The sequence below is a fragment of the Monodon monoceros genome, unplaced genomic scaffold (assembly GCF_005190385.1).
Source record: "Monodon monoceros isolate NGI ecotype Baffin Bay Population unplaced genomic scaffold, NGI_Narwhal_1 Super_Scaffold_20, whole genome shotgun sequence".
NCBI classification, from domain to species: domain Eukaryota; kingdom Metazoa; phylum Chordata; class Mammalia; order Artiodactyla; family Monodontidae; genus Monodon; species Monodon monoceros.
In genome coordinates this window covers 44,478,179-44,498,210 of record NW_021703777.1, presented here as the reverse complement: position 1 = coordinate 44,498,210, position 20,032 = coordinate 44,478,179, and the positions used below count along the sequence as shown (strand labels likewise).

At 38.2% G+C, this 20,032-nt stretch overlaps 1 protein-coding gene across 2 annotated transcripts in view; it reads left to right on the top strand.

The window, feature by feature from the left end:
• The window catches only part of MRPL1 (mitochondrial ribosomal protein L1), an 89,543-nt gene that overhangs the window by 7,630 nt on the left and 61,881 nt on the right, over positions 1-20,032 (top strand). The window contains exon 1 of one of the 2 annotated variants that reach the window (XM_029235453.1): positions 11,964-12,527. The exons of the other annotated variant lie outside the window; for it this stretch is intronic. The gene's annotated coding sequence lies outside the window, so the exon portion shown is untranslated. Of the gene's footprint in view, positions 1-11,963; positions 12,528-20,032 lie in introns of those variants that run through there. 2 annotated transcript variants of the gene reach the window in all.

Here is a 20,032-nt window from a genome sequence, read left to right as displayed (position 1 = left end):
CTCGCTCTCTCGCTCTCTCGCTCTCTCGCTCTCTCGCTCTCTCGCTCGCTCTCAAAGGTCAGTAAACACGATCTATATTTAAATTCTCAGTCGTCAAGTAGAAGGACTCCATTACTCTTTGCAAACCAAACAAACAAAAAACTCCTCTTAAGAGGGTCATTCTCCTAACCCAGATACTATTGAAATTTTAGGACTCTGTGTTTTATATTCATACCCATATTTGTAAGCCACTGATAGTAAAGACTCTCTACTGCCTTTTTTTTTTTTTTGCAGTACGCGGGCCTCTCACTGCCGTAGCCTCTCCCGCCGCGGAGCACAGGCTCCGGACGCGCAGGCTCAGCGGCCATGGCTCACGGGCCCAGCCGCTCCGCAGCACGTGGGATCCCCCCGGACCGGGGCGTGAACCCGCGCCCCCTGCATCAGCAGGCGGACTCCCAACCACTTCGCCACCAGGGAAGTCCCTCTACTGTCTTTTTTTTAAGGATCTTTATAACCTCAAACACCTTTCCAAATTTAGCACATTTACACTTCACTCACTTTAGGTTCCATCCAAACTTGTTCTCTACATACGCTCTGACTTTCCCACTCTATATCTTTGTTCACATTGTTCTTGGCTTACACTTCTCAACCTTTCATTTGCACACGATCAAAAGAATCACTTCTTTCAAGCACCAGCTCCAATGCTCCTTCATTCATAAAGCCTTCTGGATCCGTCTCCACCTCTACCCTCTCCCAACCAGATATACCTTCCTCCCCATCTGAACACCCACAGCACTTTGAGAGAGGAGACTCTGGCATGTTAACTTGGTGTAGTAGAAGTCCTGCAGCTTTTGGAGTAATACCATTCTGGGTACAAATTCTGGGTCTGCCATTTACTATATGATTCCAGGCAAATTGATCAACTTCATCTGAAACATAAGTATAATATGTACTTGCAGGGTTGGCATGAAAACAAGTAAAATAGTAAATGTTAATCTTGACAAGAGTAGACAATATTTCTTGACGAAATTAATAAATATAGTATACAGGTTTGTGCTGACTTGTGTTAACACTGAATTTTTCAAAGGTATTTTCAAGGAGCAACTACTGTGCTTTCTTTCATAAGATTTTATCTAAAGTAAAAAAAAAAATCATAAAAACAAAACACACTGACATAATTAAAAGACATAACCACAAGTTGAAAATACTTAAAGCATGTGTTTAATTCATAAATCTCTTCACAAATAATCTCTAGGTAACCATAGCCTGAAAACTTGTAGAAATACACGTATCTGTTTGCACTGGGTTGGGAGGCAGGCATGATGTGTTCTGCTTCCAATTCTGTCATTACATAGTTTTACTACCTTTGGCAATTTGCCAGGATTTTCATTTCACAGCTTCGTTGTCTATCAAAAACAGGGGAACAAAAACAGGATATTACATACCCTAAACAACTTGAAGATGAAGATAGCCAAGTGAAAATATTATGAGAAATAAAAATAACAAAAAATGCTATATATTAAGTCTTGTAATTATGTTATTATAATAAGACAAATACATGGTTTTTAAAAGTATGTCTCTTTTGGCTCTCTTCCTGCGATGAATTTCTTTATTATCAGCTAAAATAACTTGCTTGCTGACAGCACACCCTAAGCAGTTCCCCAGAACCAACCTACCCACCTACCTTACTTTTTTCTTCCTCCTTCCTTCCTTCCTTTAATAGCACAGGATTTACAATTGCCTGATAAATTAATGTTTTTACCTGACCAACCCTTTTGATGGATGGAAGAAGATTACATGCTAATGCCTGGGTTGACCTACATAACTGCTTTACCAAAAATACCAAATGTCACCGTGTTCTCTGGCTAAAAGCACTGAGGAAGGACATGCTTTTCTGTTTCCCTTGTTCTTGTTTTTCAGGGCAACCTGCAGTTCTGTGTGGCAAGCATGAGTTAGGGATTGAAATCCGAGAATGATTATATGACATCAACCCAGGCTTTACACTGATATGTGAATCTGTTGATAAAGTTATAGTCAGTTGCTATAGGGATGATTTTTCAGATGAGAAATTTCCATGAAATTTCAAATTTCCAAAAGAATAAAGATGTTCAACCTTTGGATTTATTTTCGTTTGTATTTTTATTGCGTACTTTTAAATTAAAATATCAGCCCATTCAATAGAGAAGTAGAAGTGCCTAAAGAAACCAAGAAGTGGGAAGACAGTGTACATTTATCAAGATTTCACTGTCTGCCACATTACTCTGAAAGCATGCATGGTACCATAATTTCCCTGAAGGATTGTTAAGAATTGATATTTCGTGTTCTCTAAACATTCTATTTGAAGCTTTTTTTTTTGGCTGCACTCTGAGGCTTGTGGGATCTTAGTTCCCCAACCAGGGATCGAACAGGGTGCCCTCTGCAATGAAAGCAGGGAGTCTTAACCACTGGGAAGCCGGGGAATTCTGTGAAGCATTTTTGTATTTCTTTCAGAAACCAAGGACATTTTGGGGGGATTTTTCCCTGTCAACGAAGGACATTTATCATATAGCCTCTAAATATATGTCCCATACTGTGCTACAGAGACTGTTGAACTAGCTACACTATTTGGGCTGAGGCCCAAGTCAGGGATTCTTTCCCACAGAAATGAAAATGGCCAGTTGGCTGACTTACCCTGCGGCACGTGAGAAGCTGGATCAGCAAGATAGAGAACGGTGGACAGGCAGGGACAGGTGGGACAGAGAGAGGATGGCAGTCCACGTCCTCACGATGAGAGGCACTGAGGAAGCTCTGCCCAGATGTCCAGCTAACATCTCGGAGCTAGAAATACAGTCTTCTCCATCTGATGTGAGAAAGAATGTGCGGAGCTGCACTTTAGATCCCAGCAGCCCTTCGCATCTTGTTAATATGGCTAAGTTCTCTCCTTATTTAACACTGTCAATTTTTTATGACCCTGACTTGTTGAAGGAGCCAGGACAATTGTTCTGGTTTGTCTAAAGCTTCCTTGTGTTCTCATTGAGTTTGTTCCACTATCCCCTGTGTTTTCTGTAAACCGAATGTTACATCCAAAAGTTTATTGGATTGAAATTAAACATTTTTGGCTCGACTACAACACAGGTACATTCGGTGTGTCTTGTTACCTCCCATCGGAAGACACATACTATCTGGTTGACTCACAAGAAATGACAATGACTCTGGACCCTGGACTAGAGTGATTACAGTTTTCTCCCCCAGAAATCTAGCTCAATGACATTTTGCCTGTAGAGACCTAATAACTATTTGGTAAAATATAGACTTCTGTATTGTTTTTGCCCTTAAGGACTTTCTACGTTAGTTAAGCCTTAAGTTGGTTTTAGAACCCATTATCTGAGTGTTTTGTTTTGTTTTTATTTTGATGGTAGACTTACCTTCACGATTAAGTTTTACTTGGTATGTTATTAAGATTGGCTTTCATAAACCATCTTGTGCAGTAAACTGTGGCCCAGAAGCACACTGTATGGCAGGGCCAATAAACTAGATGTTAAAATTTTTCAACAGATATTCCACTCATTAAATAATTTGCAGTTTGAAATTTAAAACATGTAATCTAAAATAACTCTTGAAATGTCAAACACTGGGGTTTTTTTAACTGCTGATATACCTACACAAAACAAATTCAGTGAACTTCCACCAGCTGACCTTTAAAATAATCATCAAAGGAATGATGCTCTTTTCTGCGTCAGGGATAATCTTGTTATTTGTGTTTTTTCTAGAATTATTCTCCACTTTTGAATTTAGGTTGTCTATATTGGTGGCCTAATCCCCCAAAATAACCAAGAAAGCACAATATTTCTAATATTTCAAATAATCTAATTTCTTCCTATCTACTTTCCATATATAATATTACATTCCTTCTGTATCTACACTGTGCAGTTTCTCTATAAACAACTTTCAGACTTAACTATTTTGACTGAATGGACACACCAAATCTGGTTTGTTTTGTTTTTTTCTTGGACAGATTTTTTTTTTTTTTTTTGAAATAGATCAATCTTTTTTTTTTTTTTTGGGTACACGGGCCTCTCACTGCTGTGGCCTCTCCCATTGCGGAGCACAGGCTCTGGACGCGCAGGCTCAGCGGCCATGGCTCACGGGCCCAGCCGCTCCGCGGCATGCGGGATCTTCCCGGACCGGGGCACGAACCCGCGTCCCCTGCATCGGCAGGCGGACTCTCAACCACTGTGCCACCAGGGAAGCCCTAGATCAATCGTTTGATGTGTAGAGAGCCTCTATGTCACCTTTCAGCTCTAAAATGACTCATGCTCATCTCACATTACAATTTGTGTTCTTTTGTTAACCTTTTCAGTTCCTTCTTTCTATTAACCTGAACTTAAAAGTTCTAATTTCGACATATTTAAGACAATCACTACACAAAACTTTTTCCTATTGCTTGTTATAATTTCTGAAAATTAACCATGGGGAGTCAGTCTTTTGAAAATAAAAACTTCTGTAAAATATATTAAAATATATATCATCCTAAATTAGTATGTCCCAACACCTGCTATGCAGAACACTATTTCCTTGAGATTCTCAGGGTTTAGGGACCAAGGAGATTCTGTGGTCAAATATATACAGGAAATGCTACACACTGTACTTCTCTTGAAAACTCACAATATTCTTAAGCTTAACAAAAAAATTGAAAAGTCCTACCTACAGAAACATGTTTTACTTCATTTACCCCAGTGTTTTCTTTGATATATTGACCACAGAACTCTATTTACTTAACATCCATAAATGTCTCCAAGTAGAGCATAGCTGGGGAAACACTACCTAAACCTATAATCAGCAAACATTTGCTTTAGAATCATTGAACCAGAAAGCTGGAAATCTTGTGTTATTGATCATGTATCTTAAAGTTTTTCAGATTAAGAAATAGACCTTTAAGAGTTAAATGACTTGGCTTAAAAAATAAAGCCAAGATCAGAATCCATATTTCGTTCCCATCTGATTCCTGGGAACTCAAAACAATACAATTCTATAATTCCCTAATTGAAATTAAAAAATTATTTGGTCAAAGTTCTATAGAACTATAGAGCACATAGAAGAGACCTCTTCAGTTGGGTTGCTGTGATCCCATAAGATATTACGGGAAAGGGAGTGTGAGTTTTTGTAAATTTTGTTTGTTTTTTGTTTATAAAAATGGGGTCAATCCATAGGTAATGCTTTGAATCTACTTTTTTCACTTGATTCTATATTGTTAATATATTTTCATGACATTAAATATAATTCTAGAGCACAGTTCTCAACCCCATCAAACCCAACACTCCCCTTTCATAGCAAATATTTTGTAATACTTTATTATCCTTAGATGAAATGCATAGATAATATATTGTATATACATAAACAACTTGTAAGAAAGATAATGCCTTAGCTGTGATGTATAGGATAATTAAAAGTAAAGCAATTTATAATGAAATAATATATGAGATGCTCAGGCATGACTTCATTGGAAGGCAGAGTGAAAAAGTTAGATGTTTGTACCTATAAGTAGCTTTCTTTTTTTTAATTTATTTTTTATTTCGGTAACACTAGTTTATAATACTGTATCAGTTTCATGTATACAAAGTTATATTTCTGCTTGTGTATACACTACAGTGTACTCACCACCAAAAATATAGTTTCCGTCTGTCACCATACGGTTGATCCCTTTTACCCATTTCGCCTTCCCTTCCCCCCGCTTCCCCTCTCGTATCCATTACTCTGTTCTCTGTATCTGCATGTATGTTGTTGTTTAGTTTTGACTTGTTTCATTTTTGGTTTTGTTTATTTGTTTTCTATATTCCACATAAGAGTGAAATCATATGGTATTTGTCTTTCTCCTGTAGTTTGAATGCAAATGTCGTGACTACAAAAGCAGACTGATAGACAGACGTGGTGATTTGTCATAGGAGTGACACTGGCAGGAGTCACATGATTTTAACAAGATGGTGAACTGCTCTGGGTAAAATTCCAAGCAAAACAAAATACGTTCTTTCTGTTATTTACATAATAACTGCAGTCCTAGAAAAGTTATATTAAAAACCATGAAAAAAACCATTTATGCTTTAGGCAAAATGGAGTTGAGGTCTCGGTTCAGATCATATACACGGATTTTTTACCTACATGAATGTCTAGAGGGACATACGAAAATCACATAGGATGCAAGGGCATGCATCCTTTTAAGTGCAGAACTTTCCCGAGGATTTCAGAACATCTAGCATCTCCAGCCCCTGTCCACTAATCCAAAGTATCACTTCCCACTGCTACTCATGTGATTATCATGTCCAAAATCCTTCCCTACAAATTCTCAAAATGCCCTCACCCATGAGGGGGTACATACTAATTAAGGATTGCTATTGTAGAATGTGTTTTAAAGATTGCTTAACAGTCCATTGGGTGGATTACCAACTCTTCACTAAATTCAAGGACACAGTCTGCTTAAATTACCAAATAATCATAATTATTATTCTACCAACTGAGAGCACACGATGTCCCAGACATTTTATTTGCATTTCGTTTTTTAACCTTTACAATTGCCATATTAAGAGGTATTATTTTCCCCATTTTACAGATGAGAAACCTGAGGCTCAAAGATTTCAAGTAACTTTCTTCAAGGGAGCCAGGATCCAAATCCAGGTCTTTTTGATGTATAAGTGCATATACTTAGCCACAACAATATACTGTCAGATGTAGTTTGTATTACTTCTTAGAGCAGCCATTCTCTTTCTGTTCAATTCTTTTGTTACCTTCTGATTCAGCTTCTCTTCATAATTGCCTTTCCTTTCTGATCTTTCTGGAACAATTCTTTTCTGGAAACAAGAGGCTGTTCTGCAGTCCCTCCTTCTCCTGCCTTTTAAAGTGGAGATCTGTGTTAGATTTGGATCTGCTACAATTGGTTCGAATTAATGTCCCTACCTTCAGGCTGTCTCTGAATAAATGACTCAGTGTAACTGAGCAAATTCAATTTTTCAAGGAACTTGAGGATTTTTAACCTGAACTAACACATCCAGGGAGTATTCTATTACATGTTCATTGCTTATTTTTCCTCACCAGCCATGCATTTTTTAAATGACTAGATGGTTGCTTTCACTCCCCGACTATTGTCATATGAAATACTATTTCAGTGGCTATGAATGACCTCCTCATTAGTGGAGTGTTTTTTTCCTCCATTACTAGAGTGGAAGTAATTTGAGGACAGAGAACGTAGGCAACTATGTTTCTACTATTTTATATTGTAATGCTTGTACCTAATAAATTCATAGTAAATATCTATTGAGTGATGACATGAAGCTCAATTCAGTCTAATTTAGCACAATAATTATAAGCCGAGCATGAATAGACTTCCTCACTTAGATCCTTGGTATTTTGTTTTCCACACCTATAAAAAGAGCTGAATTCCTAGAACTGTTACTAAGACACATGAGGTATTTGTGTGCTGCTGGAACTATACTAGCACTAGGGGGAATTTGAGAAGAGTAGCTTCCTTTCCCCCTCTATCTTTTCCCTACAGTCCCCTTCCCTTCACAGAGTACTTTGAGCCAAAGTGTTCAGGATTCAAATTTTGGACTTGTGTACATACAGGGTATTTTTTCTTTGTGTGTGACATGCGTATGGAATTTGGTGGGATATATGGACACAATTAACAAACTTTTAGCTTTCTATTGTTATTATTTTAAAAGATATAGAGCACATTTCCCTAATTAGGAATGAAAGAAGACTCTAGAGCATATAGTACCCTCACTGTATGGACTAACTTTCTCATTATACTGTACTGTATGTGTCTCTTGAGAGAATATTCAGCTTATTATGTTGTGGTACAGTCTGAAGGACCAGGCTTTTCTTGTTGATAATTGTCAAGGCAAGAAGCTAGGTCTCAGACAGGAAAGTTTGATTGAGTGGGTGCGCCCAAAACAGATATGAAATGAAATTTGATCTCCAAAGATCAGGGAGTCAGAATGTTTGGAAATGTACTCTTCATAATTAATATTAAAGATGGCACCCTGGGCTTCCCTGGTGGTGCAGTGGTTGAGAGTCCTCCTGCCGATGCAGGGGACACGGGTTCATGCCCCAGTCCGGGAAGATCCCACATGCCACGGAGCGGCTGGGCCCGTGAGCCATGGCCGCTGAGCCTGCGCATCCGGAGCCTGTGCTCCTCAACGGGAGAGGCCACAACAGTGAGAGGCCCGCATACCGCAAAAAAAAAAAAAAAAAAAAAGATGGCTCCCTGATCCCCCATATGGGAAACAAGAAGGACGGACACAGATAAGACCTGTTTGTGTCTTTTGTCTTTTTTCCACTCCAGGTTAACACATGAGCTTTGGAGGCAAGGTATAACTTCAACCCAGATTTTCCAAATTCATGCTATTATTTAGCTTTATTTACCTTTTGTTATCCTCCAATCTTTAATAAACTATTTTAGCTGGATTACAGAAAATGAAGGGGTCATTTGTCCATGCTTGGACCAGACTGCCAAAAGGAGGCTCTTCACCCCACCTTCCACCCTCAGCATGGCTGTCTCAATGGCAATCAGTTTAAACACTCCAATGGCCATGGAAAGGCAGAGGAAACAGGCAAGGCCATGCGGCCCAACCATCTCCTGATCATCTGGAAATTCTTCTAATGCTGAACTTGGAAGATCGGGGTTATATTTTTGTAAAGCAAAACAGAATCCAAGTACATATGACTCATTGCTCTATCCTCAGAGCCTTCCTAGTACATGATGCTCACTAAGAATTTGTATAATAAATAATGAGCCAGCATATACTTACTGAGCTTTGTCTTTCTATGTGCCTATCACTGTGTTTCATAGCCAGCATCTAAACGGCAGTGCAGGCAAGTTTTACTCTGGCTCAACTCAGTACCCTTTGAGTACCTTCTATGAGCAAGGAACTGAGTTAGTTGCTCTGGGAGACACAAGTAAGAATAAGGTATGTCATCTTGCTTCAAGGAGCTAAGAATCTAGTGGTGGAGATAGACACAGACATAAATAACTCTTTCTTTAACGTGTAACCTCAGCGAGGTCTCAAGTTCCCTAACTCATTACCTTTCTCTCTTTTTGTAAGCATTTTTCAACTTCTCTTTCCCTTAAGAACACTCGTGCTTTTGTGCTTCATCTTCCTTGCCTTTTTCACTCCCTTGGCACCATTCTTATGTTCTTTCCTATCAACAATTCTTATTGTTCTAATAGCTCCCTCCCCCCTTTACTTAAGCAAGCTTTGAGCACATCCTTCTTGACTGGAGAAAAGACTTCCCTGGAGGCTTTCTTTGATTATCTTTCAAGCTTGGTTTCTTTTAATTTTTTTTTTTTTAAGTTTTTCTGTACTGCAAGTTGGCAATTCTTAACTTCTGGTAGAATAGCCTTCTGTATATTTTCTTTTTTTTTTTTTTTTGCGGTACGCGGGCCTCTCACTGTTGTGGCCTCTCCCGTTGTGGAGCACAGGCTCTGGACGCACAGGCTTAGCGGCCATGGCTCACAGGCCCAGCCACTCCGCGGCATGTGGGATCTTCCCGGACCGGGGCACGAACCCATGTCCCCTGCATCAGCAGGCGGACTCTCAACCACTGCACCACCTGGGAAGCCCGCCTTCTGTATATTTTCTCCAGAAGATATTTAGGAAATGTTTTATTAGTAAAGTGAAAAATCTGTACCTAGTGTGTTTCTCTCCCCCATCCTCCCTTAACACATAATATATTACAGAAGCTGGTTAAAATTCTTCATGGTGAATGTATGCATGCTGTCTATTATAAACAATGTTGCCTCATTAAAATCGGATGAGACAATAAAAATCATTATCTGACTTGTGTAGCAAAGATCCAACAAGATGAATTAAGGCAAAAAATATAATGCCATTCTAAATCTCACCAGTTTTTTCTAATTTTAGTGAAAGAAGAAAAATGAAATACTACTTTGCATTTTTAAACAAATATTTTATTACTATAGTTCTGATTTTGTAGAGCAGTTTACAATTTACAAAACTTTTTGATGTACTAGCAGCTCATTTGATCTTTAAAACCACATTGTTTTGAAAAAATCAGAGTTATGTCACAACTGTCATTTTTAGTAGATAAGAAAACTCAGAGATGCCAAATGACATCTTTAAACTCACAAGATCTGCTTATATGCGGCAGATCTAGATCTCAGATACAAGCATGCTAACCTTTAGAACATGATTCTTCTACATCTTCATGCTATACATTATTTCATAAGGCTATTTATATTTACGTTTAAATGAGATTTTAATTATGTCAAAATTTCTGAATCACAACCTCTATTGTAGAAATATTTTTCACTAAACACTTGTGTAGCGAATTAATATAGATTGTGTGGTTATCTAGTAGGACAAAACATCTCATCCTTTAGAATCCGGACTTTAGCAACTACTAACGCAGAGAGTGCTTCCTGAAGCACAGGAGCTGGAGGAACCCAGGAGACAGACTCTATAGGTCTAAATAATTGCATGGAATCCAAAGAGAGCTCTCTAATGAGCTATATTTTGAAGACTGCATGAGACTGAGAACACTTACCCAATTGTCTACGTCAATGAATTAGCACCAATTATCAAAATTTTGGAGAGTTAGGGGGCTATTATAGTATTAAATGAATAGAGCAATGATCTGACTTTTCATTCAAATGAAGTTTTGTGGAATACGATTTATATCAGTGAAACAAATGGGGCAGCTACAATTACTTGAAATCAAGGTAAATGAATAGAAATCATCAGAGAGTTTTTAATTGAGATATAATTGACATAAAACATTAGTTTCAGGTGTACAACATAATGATTTTATATACACACACACATATATATATATATAGCTAGATAATCACCACAATAAGTCTAGTTAGCATCCATCATCACACATAGTTACAAATTTTTCTTTTTTCTTGTGATGAGAACTTTTAAGATCTCCTCTTTTAGCACTTTCAAATATACAATACAGTATTATTAACTATAGTCACCATATTACACATTACAAACCCAGGACTTATTTATGTTATAACTGGAAATTTGTACATTTTGACCACCTTCACCCATTTTGCCTCACCCCTTACTCCCCACCTCTGGAAACCAATCTGTTCTTTGTGTCTCTGAATTTGGGGGTTTTTATTTTTTCATCTTAGATTCCACATATAAGTGAGATCGTATGGTGTTTGTCTTTCTCTGACTTATTTCACTTAACATAATGTTGTCCTAAATGGCTGGATTTCCTTTTTCTTTATGGGTAATAGTATTCCATTTTGTGTATATGTATATTCTCACATCTTCCTTAACCATTTATCCATCTATGGACACTTACATTCTTTCCATGTCCTGACTACTCTAAATAATGCTGCAATGAACATGGGTGCAGATATCTTTTTGAGTTTGTATTTTTATTTCCTTCAAATAAATACCCAGAGGTGGAGTTGCTGGATCATATAGTAGTCCTATTTTCAGTTTTTTGGAGGAACTTCCATACTGTTTCCCACAGTGGCTGCACCAACTTACATTCCCATCAATCATGCACAAGGGTTCCTTTTTCTCCATATCCTCGCCAACACTTGTCATTTCTTGTCTTTTTGATAGTAGACATTCTAACAAGTATGAGAGTGGCTTTGATTTGCATTTCCCTGATGATTAGTGATGTTGAGCACCTTTTCATATACCTGTTGTTCATCTATATGTCTTCTTTGGAAAAATGTCTATTCAGATCCCCTGCCCATTTTTTAATCAGAGGTTGTTTGTTTCTCTGTTGAGTTGTACGAGTTCTTTAGATATTTTGGACATTAACCCCTTATATGAGAGAGTTTTCTAATAGAAGAATTAGATGGGAATGACTAAAAGTGAAGAAAATATGAAAGATCTTAAAATGTATTACCTTCAAAAGTCTTCAGTAGTCTTGTATATGTCTAAGTCACATAAGACTAAGTCTTATAAGTCTCATAAGTACATAAGTCTCATGCACTTAGCTGCTTGCCATTCTGAAAGGCAAACTGCAAATCAGCCAATGATAAACACATTTTTAAAATCTCTTTCTTTTCCATACGTCTCATGTAAGACCAGCTCCCAACTAACAAAAAAATTTCTTTCCAAAAATTTATTTTTAAGATAGTTGTCTGGGACTTCCCTGGTGGCGCAGTGGTTAAGAATCCACCTGCCAACGTAGGAGACACGGGTTCGAGCCCTCATCTGGGAAGATCCCACATGCCGTGGAGCAACTAAGCCCATGTGCCACAACTACTGAGCCTGTGAGCCAAAAGTACTGAAACCTGCGCACCTAGATCCTGTGCTGTGCAAGAAAGGGAAACCACCGCAATGAGAAGCCCGCTGGCCGCAACTAGACAAAGCCCGCGTGCATCAATGAAGACCCAATGCAGCCAATAAATAAATACATAAATAAATAAATAAACTAAAAAGAAAAGAAGAGGAGTGGCAACAAAGGCACCATATTAAAAAAAAAAAAAAAAGATGGTTGTCTAACAGCCTATGTTTACATCCTGAGTGTTTGTGAATTGGATGTGTGTCACTCAGGGAGTATAACAATATCAAAATCAGGTAAGTAAATTCAGTAAGGTCATTCAAGATGTGGATTAAAATCTCTATCAGCTCTTATTTCTATTATACTTTTATTTCTATGATTATACATTTGCAGACTAAGATGTGGCATAAAGCAAAGAAAGCATTAGAACAGAAATATATCGGCATCCGTTTTTCATATAATTGAGAAAAGAGCCTGATCCATCATGCTTAAAAAATGCAACAGGCTCTGCATATACTCCTAGAATTTAATACTGGGTTTTGTTCTGGCTGCTGGAAAGTCTTTTGATTGAAAACATCTTATGAGCAGTTCACATGGGGCATATAGAATGTTTTACTCAGAAAGAAGACTAATTTGTTAATCTTGCCTTTGATGTCTCTTGTACATTGCTTTGTTTTTCTGCTCTCAGTAGTAATTTCTTGGAAGTCATAAAGGATTGTTAAGCAACTAATCATGTTGTATTTTGTATATTTATCTTAAAATTTTATCTGTTTTTTTCAAATTTCATTTTGCTTTCTTTGGGAGTTAATGTCTCCTGGAAGCTTCTTTCCCTGCTATAGTACCCTAATCTGGGTACAGACCCAGGTCCTGAGTTGACTGCTTAACCAGCCAGAAGTGTAATTTTGGAAGAATCTCTTCACCTCTTGGACCTCAATTTTTTACCTATAAAACAAGAAGTTTGGCCTTGATATCCTCTCAGGGTATTCCTTCTTAAATATTCACTGACCTAAAGCAGGTGTTCAAAAAAACTCATTGAAGGAATAAACATTAGCCTGTTTTTCACATGCATGTTTGGCCAGAATTATGAGGGTCTCTCAGATCCAAATGAGAGTATAAACTGGGAAAGGGGATATACTAAAGGCCTCCTTGCTGGAAATATCCAATATGTGGTATCATGAAGTTCAAGTCTAGCAATCATTAACAGGACAAGCTAAAGCCCTGTGAAGAGTGAAGACAAAATTTTGATACTGTGATTGTTTTGAAGTTTTCAACTCTTACTTTTATGGACATCAATAGGACTGTGGAGGGGTTGGAGAGAGACATATGTTCCTGTACCCTGCTACTTAAACACTAGAGTGAGAAGGAAACTCACTGATCAACTGGGAGAGGCACACAGTGTTTGCAGTCTTTGGGTAACAAGATTCTCTTGGGCTTTCACCAATTATAGAGGAGGTTTAACTCTCAAATTTCCCAGTACTTTGGAAATTTCTACTCTCTTGGGTCACCTACTATAATTTAGTGCATAGGAAAAAAAAGTGCTGGATGAATAAACATGCTAACAGTGGTTATTCCTAGGGAGTGGGATTACTGGAGAGAGCCTTCCATTTTTACTTTACACACCTTAGAATTATTATATTACTTTTGTTATAAAAGTAATCCAGACATCCAGACATTTCAGGCAATGGGTATGATTCTCAGGCTGAAAAAAAAAATTCTTTATTTTTTTAATTTTATTTATTTATTTATTTATTGTTGTACGCGGGCCTCTCACTGTTGTGGCCTCTCCTGTTGCGGAGCACAGGCTCCGGACGCGCAGGCTCAGCGGCCATGGCTCACGGGCCCAGCCGCTCCGCGGCATGTGGGATCTTCGCGGACCGGGGCACGAACCCGTGTCCCGTGCATCGGCAGGCGGACTCTCAACCACTGCGCCACCAGGGAAGCCCATTTACTTTCTTTTTTTTAAATAAATTTATTTATTTTTGGCTGCGTTGGGTCTTCGTTGTTGCGCAAGGGCTTTCTCTAGTTGTGGCGAGCTGGGGCTACTCTTCATTGCGGTGCACAGGCTTCTCATCGTGGTGGCTTCTCTTGTTGCGGAGCACAGGCTCTAGCCACCCGGGCTTCAGTAGTTGTGGCTTGCGGGCTCTAGAGCACAGGCTCAGTAGTTGTGGCGCACAGGCTTTGTTACTCCACGGCACGTGGAATCTTCCAGGACCAGGGCTCGAACCTGTGTCCTGTGCATTGGCAGGTGGATTCTTAACCACTGCGCCACCAGGGAAGTCCCTCCATTATGGTTTATCACAGGATATTGGATATATTTCCCTGTGCTATATAGTAGGACCTTGTTGTTTATCCATTCTATATATAGTGGTTTGCATCTAGTATTTCAATTTCTAAAAGAATTATTAAATAAGCATTTTATGTAGACAAAACTCTTTGATATTATTTAATTAGGTTTTCCTCACGACTACTCTTCTGGTGCTATTACCTGAGTTTTTTAAAAGTTATTAAATGAATGAATGGATGGATGAATAAATGCTTTGCTTAAGATCCCGAAGGTAAGAAATGGCAAAGACAGGTTAAAGTTCCTTGACTCTGTCTCCCCAGACTACTGTTTGGCCCCCTGAGCCCTGTTGTCTCCCCAGAACAAAGAGGTAGTACTGCAATGCTTCTTTTTCCATGGCAGTAAATAAGTGGGTCATTTGCTGTAGTAAATGCTTGACAGGAAAAGATGAAAGAGTAAGCCAAATAAGAAATAGCTACTTACTGCAGGTACAGCTTAGCATCTTGGTTATAACTTATCTATAAGAAATGTTATGGTCATCATTAGCAAGTCTTTACAGTCTTTAAATATACAAACTCATGTCTTCTCCAGTGCCAAAAAATAATTTCTCTGTGTTCTATGCCTGGGAAGAGAGAGAGAGAGGGATAGAATGAACAAAGTTAAAATGGATCTGAAATACTGAGATTTCTTTGCTATATTTTATTGAATTTCACATTTTAAAATTGAGTTGGAATTGTTCTTACTAAAAAAAATGGTATTGATGGATACACTTTGAAAAAAGAAAGGGAAAATTAAGGTTTTGGCAGTAGGTCAGTTTTTACTAAATCTATTTTCCTTTCTTTTTTTCCCTTATTACATTTGTATTGAGTCTTTTCCTGTAGTTTTTTGGGACTAAGCTAGTAGCTATAGAGGGAAACTTGTTTGTATGCACAAATGAGTTTTTTCCCCTACTTCCTTTGATGTTCATATGAATTTTTATTAAATTTCTTTGGCTTTGGATATTTACCTCTCTAGATCTTTCGTGTTCTGAACAGCATTTTCCTTTCCGTCTATTGTTCATGTGAATTAGGCATTCACAGTTGCATTTACAAACTGTTGTGGAAATAGAAAGTTTTTCTTTGTGGCATGCAACTCTTAGAGCACAGTCCACTCTTGGTGGGTGCCAGTTATGCCTGGTACCTATCCCAGTCTAAGCACTAACACAGGTGGTTGGCTGACACCAATGTTGAATTACAGCTTTCGACTAATAGATACAAAATCCCTATTGTTTCATAGTTCTATTTGGAAACACAAAGGTTCTTTAAATGATTTGTTTTTGTTTTTTTTCTATTCCAAACTCTTTTTCTTAGCTTTATCCGCCTCTGAAATATTTGCCAGTGTTATGTCTCAGTATAATCACTGATAAATGTGTATTATTATTGTGCTGACTTTAATTCCTTACTAAAATTTAAATATATTTGAGATATTATTAATACCCACTTACAATATTCTTTTGATTCTTAATATGGAACAAATCCTGCTGGATAACATTATACAAAACAGTGATTTGATTTACTAAAAGTAAACCTTAGTAATGAAAATTCCTACCCTTTGGGCTTATGAATTATTTTAAATGTCAAAATCTGCCGAGAAAAATCAACTGTATTCCCCTCCTAGGCAATTAGTTACGACCAGAAGCGAAGAAAAAATTGAAGTGCTTTTTAAAAAATATTGTTACAGCATTAAAAATTTATCTTGAGTTTCTAATACAGAATGTCTAATAGAAATCCCCCTGTACCAAAGATGCAGCCCACTTGTAGACTTTTGTCTGGGAAAAAATCATTTAGAAATAATTGCTTTTTAGTACTGCTACATTATTAAGTTCTATTCTCATTTTTAATGGAATGTGGCAGATATCACTCACTTTCATTAGTGTCAAAGGAGTTTTGTGATGAAATTATTACAGTTTCTCCCATCTTTATTAAAATCCTCAATCCCCAAGGATTACAGTGATAAACCAACTCAGTTTAGCAGGCCAGAACTGCTCTTTCTGGTGGGTCTCCCACAAGTCTTCCCTGGTTTCCAAACCTCCTAAGCCACTTCCTTTCCCAGAATTCTCTCTGACAGTCTCTGCTCCTGGCAATGCCAAACCCCACCCAGAATCCCCTGTTGACCTTCCATTGCAAACTCAGCAGTGAAATCCTCCCAAATACCAACCTTCTTTCCAGTTAGTTTGAGATTCCTCTAGGGCAGTGGCTTTCTAGTGTTTTCCCCTACAGGCAGCAGCAGTATCTCATCACCTAGGAACTTGTGAACAATGGAAATTCTCCTGTCACATGCTAGACCTATTGAATTTGAAAGGGGTGGGGCCTATTGTGTATTTTAACCAGCACTTCTGGAGATGCTGACCCACAGCCCTAGGGCAGAGATCCACTAATATCCATCTCACCCTCAGACTCTCACTTGTTTTCACGGTAAGTGCTCAAGGAGGCTTTCATATGAAACCAATCCATCTAAACAAACAAAAACAAAAACAGTTGCCTAAACTTGGTTAACTGAAATACATTAATCTGAAGCTAATTTTCCCAAAGCTTATTACTTAATGATGACAGCTGTTAATGACCAATTTACCTAAAATTCAGCCTCCTTTGAGTATTTTTTACCACCGTATCAGTTTCCACACCTACACATTCTTCAAGTTAATAATGAAAGTTCTACTTTCATTCCAAACCTGGGATTCTCCCCACCTGGGCTTAGTCTTTTTCTCTTATTTGTTCCCATAGTGAGTTAGCAGTAGGTTTCTCCCTTGTATAACGTTATACGTATTTCTTGTGAGCAAAATGCTCTTAGTTTTCTGGTTATGTCTCATACAATGCATTATGCATATTAGACATTTGACACGTGCTTGCAATGGCAGTACAGTATAATAGCTGAGAGTATAGCCTGGAGCCAAACCTTGTGTTCAGTTGCCACCCCCTTTACTTACTAGCTTTGTGACTTTGGGTATGTTTTTAAATACCACTCTATGCCTCAATCTCCTTACCTACAAAATGGGCATAATATACTAGTACTCAACTCATAGGCTGTCATAGAATAAAATGCTTTTATATGTAAAGCACCTAGAACAGGGCCAGCCATGAAGTATTATATAAGGGTTAGTTATTATTTCCTTAGTTTCCAAATTCTATTTCTGCTTTTATTCAACTATCTGTTTATGTCTTCATTTCCTTTTCAATGCCCCTTCTTAATTTACACCCTCTGCCTCATTTGGATTTAATAGAATAATTTTGTCACAAAAAATAAAATGTTACCACTTTTAAAAAGTTGAGATGTATGCTTTAAATAGTTCCTATTCTCTGGTATAGTAATTGTTTTTCTAGAACTCTAATTTTTTTTAATAATAAAAATACTTAGCAAAATCTATGGATGAAAATATTCATTTTAACATTATTAATAATAATAGAGGGCTTCCCTGGTGGCGCAGTGGTTGAGAGTCCGCCTGCCGATGCACGGGACACGGGTTCGTGCCCCGGTCCGGGAAGATCCCACATGCCGCGGAGCGGCTGGGCCCGTGAGCCATGGCCGCTGAGCCTGCGCGTCCGGAGCCTGCGCTCCGCAACAGGAGAGGCCACAACAGTGAGAGGCCCGCGGAACACAAAAACAAAAAAATAAAAAAATAAAAAAATAAAACAGTCGGTCACCAAGGATACACTTAGCGGGGTGGACAGAATAAAGAAAGGATATAGTTGGTAGCAAATAGAGTATAACCAGTACAGTATTCTTTTAAAATAAGAAATTATCAATAATTAGCAGATTATAGCAAGGAGAAACAATGTCAGGAAAAAATGAGTATAAGACATTGAAGCATTTTTGTAGCAGGTGGATTTTTGGCAACATGATAAGAACAGTTTTGTAAAAATAAAGCTTCCTTCTAATCTACTAAATTATTTGAAAGAGGCAACATAAATGACAAAGGAGGATTAGCCAGTGAGCATAATTTATTCAGATTTTGCCATGAATTGTGATAATGCTTTCTTACTGTAGACTATGAAGGATACTTAATTCTCATAGAATAAGAGATATGATAAATAGTCATAGGTAACTTGATAAGATTTAGGAAATTAGACCAGGATTTCATATTAATTCAGTTAATAGTAAGTTAAGATATATGGTCCAGTGTGTCATATTTTATTTTGTAAATTTTATTATATACTTTATAGAAAGGTACAAGGGAAAAAACCCTGCTAATCTTTGGCCAAAGAAAATTTAGGAGAATTAAACATTAAATGAAACCTAGTAAATAATTGTGCAACCTTATTGTAAAAAAATATAATCATACTTGCTTGTCTTACTCTCAGAGCATTTTCTGCACGCAGCTGGTGTTTTCCAGACTGAGGGTGAACTAGAATTTCAGTATTTCTCTGCCTTTAGGACATGGCCAATAATTATTGGTTCTATATTTCACCCTAAAATGCTCGCAAGCTCTCCCAAGTTCTGGATGGATGTAAGGATCGTAACAAGGGAGCTTCTCGCTGGGTGTTCCCAAACACATTTGCTACTGCCTGGCATCAGCGCTTTTTGTCCTCTTCTGCTGCTTTTGGTTACTGTCTGTAAGAAAGGCGCCAAAGCCATCAAAGCTGTCCTGAGTGTGTCAATGCACATGGCATTGAAGAGTTTCTCTGATGTCCTCCCTGTTACCTGGTTCCCATAGACAAGAAGTTCTGTGCTCACAGGTCCCCCAGAGGTCTCAGTGCAATGTCTTTTATACATTTTTCTTTTGCCTCCCTGCCCAGATTCTAACGCTCATCCTTGGAAGGCAGCATGTAGGAACAGGGCCCTGAAGAACACATCCAGAATTGCCTTCCCTTCACACTGGTCCTGTGCCCTTCAGATGCTCTCACCTCCCTTAGGATGAACTGCTCCTCAGAGCCATGCAAAACACACTGCAGGTCCTTTGTCCGTCCAACACGTGTCTGGATCTTAGGGTGCACACCACTTGGGTTAAGTGGAACCCTCCCGTAACATAGCCACTACTTCCTGAATCCGTTATGTGTGCTGTGTAAATGGTGAATTGTGGTAACCCTGCAGAAATCCCAACCCTCACGGTCAGCCATGGAAGGGGTTGGGCCTTTTCCTATAGTGGAGCCTTGAGCACTAGGGTGTCTTACTCTCCCTAATCTTCTGTAGCCCTCCCCCGGAGAGGGTTCAGGAGAGCGATGCATTCTTGTATCTTCTTGAAGAATCACATGTTTTCTGCCAGTTATAATGGTTCAAACTAATGAAAGATAAGCAATTACCAGTACATATTTTAGAACCTAAATTATGACAGTTGAAAAGAAATTTTATTCAGTATAAAATTTCCATTCTTATCTCTATGCCCAGCCATTATTATTTTCCTTTGATTTTTGGAGAAATCTATTTATTTTTCTAAGTACAATCTATTTTCCCTGATGGGTCAGAAATGCTAATTACTCCCACCCCTTGGGTCCCCGCATATCCCTTTGACCTGTTGTGGTTTTGTTTTTGTTTTTTGCTTGGGTT